General features: G+C 57.4%; 1 long non-coding RNA gene across 1 annotated transcript; it reads left to right on the top strand.

The window, feature by feature from the left end:
• The first annotated feature begins 6,389 nt into the window (after positions 1–6,389).
• Positions 6,390–7,121, top strand: LOC138243169 (uncharacterized). The gene is made up of 3 exons (XR_011192017.1): positions 6,390–6,473; positions 6,803–6,966; positions 7,095–7,121. It is a non-coding gene; the product is annotated as an uncharacterized lncRNA (long non-coding RNA).
• Positions 7,122–7,424: the final 303 nt, after the last annotated feature.

Raw genomic sequence — 7,424 nt, 5'->3', positions numbered from 1 at the left:
GGACAAGTAGAGGAAGAGGAGGTGCAGGTGAGCAGACAGGGGGGCGCCGCCCGGTCATGTCTGTGATTCAAGGAGGAGTCTCCTCTTGCTGTTTGATGTCATGGTGACGTCTGTGTCTGTGTCCCTCACACCTGCAATAACAATATTCTTTCCAGGTTCCTTTCCTGGTTCTGTGCCAGCTAAGATCTGGACTGGACTGGACTGGACTGGACTGGAGTGGAGCTGAGGGACGCCAGACTGGACTGCACTGAAGCTGAGGGGCCCCAGACTGAACTGGACAGGAGCTGAGGGACACCAGACTGGACTGGACTGGAGCCTAGGGACACCAGACTGGACTGGACCGGAGCTGAGAGACACCAGACTGGACTGCACCGGAGCTGAGAGACACCAGACTGGACTGGACTGGAGCTGAGGGACCCCAGACTGTGCTGGACCTAAGCTGAGGGACCCCAGTCTGGACTGAAGCTGAGGGACCCCAGACTGTGCTGGACCGAAGCTGAGGGACCCCAGTCTGTGCTGGACCGAAGCTGAGGGACCCCAGTCTGGACTGCACTGGAGCTGAGGGGCCCCAGACTGGACTGGACTGAAGCTGAGGGACCCCAGACCCCAGTCTGGACTGAAGCTTGTAATTTTTGTTCTTTTGTTAAGCATCAATAAATTTTTAAAAAAAAAAATCTATTTAGCTTTTGGTTTTTTCCCTCCCCCCCCCCAAAGTTGCTGCTGGGAGAGGTGTGAGTGGGGCCAGCAGGGGGCGCTCTCACCCTGTGGTCTGTGTGAGTCCTGATGCCCCAGTATAGTGACGGGGGACACTGGACTGTAAACAGGCGCCGTCCTTCGGATGGGAGGTCAAACCAAGGTCCTGACTCTCTGTGCTCATTAACAATCCCGGGGTGTCTCTGGAGAAGAGTAGGGGTGTTACCCCAGTGTCCTGGCCTGATTCCCCCCCTGGTCTTGACCCCTCATGGCCTCCTACTCACCCCCCTCTCTGAACTGGCTCCATCCCTCTGCTCTCCTCCCCACTGAGAGCTGCTGTGTGCTGAGCGGACTGGAGCATCATCCAGGTGGGGGCTGCACACTGGGGGGGCTGGAGGGGATCCCCCTGACCTGGGAAGAGCTCTGAGTGGAGAGTCCAGACGAATTAATTATTATTATTATTCGTGCTGCACTGGGCTTCAGTCCTGGCAGTGAGAGGGGGACTCTGTGATCAGTACAGATACTTATGACTGTATAATAATACACGATAGAAATGGAAAACAGGGTAGCGCTGTAGTCTCTTCGAAACGTTTTGAACTGTCAGAAGAAGTTTTCACAACCCGGACTCGTGAAGGTACAGGTCTTCTCCCATCGTCCGGAGCAAGGTGTATCGTGTCCTGGTGATTTCTCCCGTTTCGAACGGAGTTTAATGTCGCATTTCTACTTTATTAGAGAGAGGCACTGAACATCCTGTGATGGACTGGTGTCCTGTCCAGGGTGTGTGAGGGTGTGTGTGTCCTGTGATGGACTGGTGGATCACAATATTAATTCTCCTCCTTGATTCCCTCCTTCATCACCAGAGTGAAAGCGGGACACGGCAGTAAAAGCTCAGCCCTGCGGGTGGTAGTCCTCTCGGCCACACGGGGGTGCTGTGGCTCCACGGGGGGCGTTATGTTCAAGTCCCGCTGGGAATCGCACCGACGCGGGAGTTCGTGAACGTCCCAGACACCAAGAAAACGAGAGAGAAAAAAGGTCGTTTTCGGGGTTCAAGAAGCAACCCCGAGATTCAGGGAGTTTCCCCGCTGAGCTTACTCTGCCGAAAACACGCAGGTTTTATTTTTTTCCCGTGCCCCCCCCTCACACAGGCCGTTTCTGTAGCGTGAAGTTGTGTTTTTTTGCGCGGCGGTCGGTGAAGGGCGAAATTGTATTTATTTTTTTCCCCACGGTTTGAAACAGAAACAGCCGGGTGGTGTTGTAGAGAGGTCGACGTGCCCGGTTTTCCTTGTCTGCGAAGCCCGTTTTTTTTTTTGGGGTGGGGGGGGGGTCGTGAGGTCCCACGCAGCGCTCGGAAAAGAAAATGACGTTTCTTTTCCCCGCAGGACGGGGGGGGGGAACCCGTGTTTTTTGGACGTGGCGTGGCCCGAAATTTCCGCCCTTGGGCGCTAGAGGGGGGTGGAGTTTGGTCTTTCTTTGATTTGGGGGTCGGCGGGGGGGTCTAATTTCACTGAACCAAACCCCACGGAAACCCGTGTTGGACGTGGGGGTGCTGAATGCGCCCTCGACGTGATTTTGTCTTTAAATTCAAGTGCAGCTTTTGTAACCCTTGGGCCGGAAACACCTGGACCCGTTTCCCCTGCCTGTCCGAGGTGGCGACTACCGGGGTCGTACAGGGACACCCGGCTGGCCGCCGAGAGTTGGAAAAATAAAATGTCCACCCAAAAAAAAACAGCAACCGTGAAAAATGTCGGCCATTTTTGTTTCGCGACCGAGCCGTGAGCGCGTCGGGGGCGACGTCACGGAGGCGTCACAATGAGCCGCCTGACGTCACAGAGCGGCGGATTCTAGCGGGGGGCGGCGCCGGAGCCCCGTGAGCTCAGAGGAGTGAAGAGAGAAGAGGAGGAAAGCGCTATATAGTCTTTTCTAAATACGTGTTTCTTCCAATAAAGTTACTTCGACTTAGATCGTTAGTTTCAGCTTCAGAATCGCTCTTCAGAATCCCCGTGAAATCGGTAAGTCAGTCAAAAGCGCCGCTGGCGAGAAATAACAAAATAAGTGGAGAAATAAGTTGTTTTTTTTACCGTTACTCCACTCTTATGGGTGTGAAAGTGCTGTAAAAAGATATTGAGAGGAGGTGCACCTCTACACAGAGAGTGGTGGGGGTGGGGAACAAGCTGCCCAGCCCTGTGGTTGAAGCCGATACCCTGGCTTCTCTCCAGACACAGCTGAGTGAGCTCCTCCAGTCAGGACAGGAGGCTCTTCTGTACACCGAGGGTGGCGGGGGTGTGGAACAAAGCTGATACCCTGGCTCCTGTCCAGACAGAGCTGGGTGAGCTCCTCCAGTCAGGACAGGAGGCTCTTCTGTACACAGAGGGTGGCGGGGGTGTGGAACAAAGCTGATACCCTGGCTTCTCTCAGGACACAGCTGGGTGAGGTCCTCCAGTCAGGACAGGAGGCTCTTCTGTACACAGAGGGGGGCGGGGGTGGGGAACAAGCCGCCCAGCTGTGTGGCTCCGCCCCCTCCCCTCCCCTCTGTGACTCTGCTTGTCTCGGCAGGACGATGGACCGACAGAGATGCCGCACGGCCGTGCGCGGTCGCAGCAGGACCCAGGCCCGGCGAGGCGTCGTAAGTCCACCCCTCCCGCCCGCCGTCCACAGGGTCGCAGGTCCATTATAGCCTTCTGAGAGCACAGATTGCCTCTGAACGTCCCAGACTCTCACTGGACACACTGTAGAGACTACCCAAGGCCCCTAGTCTCGACACGACTGGGCTGGGCTATTTGGTCAGAGCTGTCTCGGAGATGGGCTGTTTGGCGTCTTCACAGGTCACACCGGTCAGGCCGAACCCGGACTGGCAGCGGGAGAGGTCCCGGCCCAAGTCCCGGTGCTTTTCCGTAAGTCTGACCCGGTCGCCTTCCGCGAGACTGGACCGGCGGCCCTGTGGTGGGCCCGGTGCCCCACATCTACCCTACAGCTCCCCACTCTGACCCCTAAACTCCCGATACCCTACAGCTCCCCACACTGACCCCTAAACTCCCGATACCCTACAGCTCCCCACACTGACCCCTAAACTCCCGATACCCTACAGCTCCCCACACTGACCCCTAAACTCCCGATACCCTACAGCTCCCCACACTGACCGCTAAACTCCCGATACCCTACAGCTCCCCACACTGACCCCTAAACTCCCGATACCCTACAGCTCCCCACACTGACCCCTAAACTCCCGAAACCCTACAGCTCCGCACACTGACCCCCACAGTCCTGATGGCCGAGAGGTCTCTGCTTGCTGTAGTGATTGAGTGAGCTCTGTGGACCTGACCTTTGTCTTGTGTCCTCGTTTCCAGCGTCTCCTAGTGGTCCGGCATTTCACACGACCTGAAGGTGAGATCTGGGGAGGAGACAGAGCACCCCCTAACACCCCTGAGCTGGGTTACAGGGTAAGACAGCTTCTTACTGTTGGACACACCTGTCCACACTCTTACTGGACACACTGGACACACTCACCTGTCCACACTCACCTGTCCAGACTCTTACTGGACACACTCTCACTGGACACACTGTACACACTCACCTGTCCACACTCACTGGACACACTGTACACACTCACCTGTCCACACTCTCACTGGACACACTGTACACACTCACCTGTCCACACTCTCACTGGACACACTGTACACACTCACCTGTCCACACTCTCACTGGACACACTGTCCACACTCACCTGTCCAGGCGTAGTCTCTGCTCCTCATCCCCCCTGCGTTGTGTCTCCCCCTCTCCCCGCTGGACAGAATCCTGTGGTGTCTTCATGTCTCCCCGAGCTCGTCCAGAAGCTGGAGAGGGCGGCCGAGCTGCAGCTGGAGCTCCCGGGGTCACCCGGCTCATCCCGCTCGGGCTCGCCCGACTCCTTCCGCTCAGTGTCCCCCCCCTCCTCGCCCGAGAGCCCCCTCCGCTCCCCGCCCCCGGCCCCCCCCTCCGGCCCCCTCAGGCCCCTGCCCACCCCGCCCCGCCGCCCCCCCTTCATCCCCGCCATGCCCCTCGAGCCCCCCCTGCTGCCCGGGGCGGTGCCCCTGCCCCTGCCCCCACCCGTCCTGCCCCCCATCGCCCGCCCGGCCCCGCCAGGCCCCGCCTGGGGCTCCCCGGTTCGGAGGGCAAGGAGAGAGGCCGAGATGTCTGACGAGGCAAGTGGGGCAGAGTCTGTCCGTCTGTCCGTCTGTCCGTCTGTCCGTCCATCTGTCCGTCTGTCCATCTATCCTTCAGTCCATCTGTCCCTCTGTCCGTCTGTCCTTTTCTCTATCCTGTCCTTCTGTCTTTCTGTCCTTTTCTGTGTCCATCTGTCTTTCTGTCCTTTTCTGTCTTTCTATCCATCACTCTATCTATCCTTTTCTCTGTCCATCTGTCCTTCTGTCCATCTGTCTTTCTGTCCTTTTCTCTGTCTTTCTGTCCATCTGTACTTCTCTCCTTCTGTCTTTCTGTCCTTCTGTCTGAGTCTCTCTTTTTCTCTGTGTCTGTCCCTCTCTCCCTGTCTCTCTCCCTGTGTCTTTCCATGTCTCCCTGCTCTCTGTCTGTCCTGCGTTGTCCCAGCTGGGTCTGTCTCCCTGTGTCTCTCCGTGTGTCTCCCTGCTCTCTGTCCTGCGTTGGCCCAGCTGGGTCTCTCTCCCTGTGTCTCTCCGTGTGTCTCCCTGCCTGTCTCTCTGTCTGTCCTGCGTTGTCCCAGCTAGGTCTCCCTCCCTCCTCTCTCTCTCCGTGTGTCTCCCTGCTCTCTGTCTGTCCTGCATTGTCCCAGCTAGGTCTCCCCCCCTCCTCTCTCTCTCCGTGTGTCTCCCTGCTCTCTGTCTGTCCTGCGTTGTCCCAGCTGGGTCTCTCTTCCTGTGTCTCTCCGTGTGTCTCCCTGCTCTCTGTCTGTCCTGCGTTGTCCCAGCTAGGTCTCCCCCCCGCCTCTCTCTCTCTGTGTGTCTCCCTGCTCTCTGTCTGTCCTGCGTTGTCCCAGCTGGGTCTCTCTCCCTGTGTCTCTCCGTGTGTCTCCCTGCTCTCTGTCTGTCCTGCGTTGTCCCAGCTGGGTCTCCCTCCCTCCTCTCTCTCTCCGTGTGTCTCCCTGCTCTCTGTCTGTCCTGCGTTGTCCCAGCTGGGTCTCTCTCCCTGTATCTCTTCGTGTGTCTCCCTGTCTGTCCTCTCTGTCTGTCCTGCGTTGTCCCAGCTGGGCCTGTCTCCTCTGCTCTCTGACTTCAGCTCTGTTCGCCGATGTCCTGCCAGCCCGTCTCTCTCTCAGCCTGTCTCTTGACTTGCAGGAGGAAGAGGAGGTGGAGACAGCTCTTCCGGCAGGAGAGAGGAAGGAGGTCAGTGCTGGTCCCACCCTGCCTCCTGTCCTGTCTGTGGTGGAGTTTCGCCGTCTTGTCTGTCCCTGGGTCTCAGTGTCTCTCTCTCTTTCAGCCCTGTCTGTCAGTGTCTCTCTCGGCCTGCTGTCTGCCTGTCCCTGCCTCTCTGTCTCTCTCTCTTTCAGCCCTGTTTGTCAGTGTCTCTCTCCTCCTCCTCTCTGTCCTCAGTGTGTCTCTCTCCTCCTCTCTGTCCTGTGGTGTCCAGTGGGTCAGTATTAGTGGGCTACACCCAGGCTCACTCACTGCGAGTGTGGTCTCAGCAGAGTCTCTGTGCTCTTGGGACACTTGACTCACCTGTCTCTCTCTTTCTCTCCCTGTGCTGTCCCTCTCCTGCCCCCTCTCTCCCTCTTTGGACTCCAGCTGGAGGAGGTCCAATCACCACCTCCTCTGAGACAGCAGAAAAAGAAGGTGGGTAATGCTCTGATCCTCTCTTTACTCCTGTCTAGTGTCCAGTCAGTGTGTCTGTATGAACCCCTCTCTCTCTTAGTGTAGTGTTCATGTCCTGGAGTGTCCAGTCAGTGTGTGTGTATGAACCCCTCTCTCTCTCAGTGCAGTGTTCATGTCCTGGAGTGTCCAGTCAGTGTGTCTGTATGAACCCCTCTCTCTCTCAGTGCAGTGTTCATGTACTGGAGTGTCCAGTCATGTGTCTGTATGAACCCCTCTCTCTCTCAGTGCAGTGTTCATGTCCTGGAGTGTCCAGTCCGACTCTTAACGTGACTCTCCTGTCTCTGCTTCAGAAGCGCCGATGCGTCTTTTTGATGTCCCTGAGCTGCGTGTCGGTGGAGACAGAAGATCAGGACGAGCCGATGGAGGTGGCGGAGACCGTTGCTCAGGAGAGGAAGAGCGAGGGAGAAGAGGAGCAGGCTGCCGGGAAGGACAAGAAGAGGAAGAGGAGGGGCAGGTGAGCAGACAGGGGGGTGCCGCCCGGTCATGTCTGTGATTCAAGGAGGAGTCTCCTCTTGCTGTTTGATGTCATGGTGACGTCTGTGTCTATGTCCCTCACACCTGCAATAACAATATACTTTCCAGGTTACTTTCCTGGTTCTGTGCCTGCTAATATCTGGACTGGACTGGACTGGACTGGACTGGACTGGAGCTGAGGGACACCAGACGACTGGACTGGAGCCTAGGGACACCAGACTGGACTGGACCGGAGCTGAGGGACACCAGACTGTGCTGGACCGAAGCTGAGGGACCCCAGTCTGGACTGAAGCTGAGGGACCCCAGACTGCTGGGCCGAAGCTGAGGGACCCCAGTCTGTGCTGGACTGAAGCTGAGAGACCCCAGACTGTGCTGGTCTGAAGCTGAGGGACCCCACACTGGACTGCACTGGAGCTGAGGGACACCAGACTGGACTGG

The sequence above is a fragment of the Lepisosteus oculatus genome, chromosome 14 (genome assembly GCF_040954835.1).
Source record: "Lepisosteus oculatus isolate fLepOcu1 chromosome 14, fLepOcu1.hap2, whole genome shotgun sequence".
NCBI lineage: Eukaryota > Metazoa > Chordata > Actinopteri > Semionotiformes > Lepisosteidae > Lepisosteus > Lepisosteus oculatus.
The sequence above is the reverse complement of the archived record's forward strand: the minus strand, read 5'-3'. Positions and strand labels throughout refer to the sequence as shown.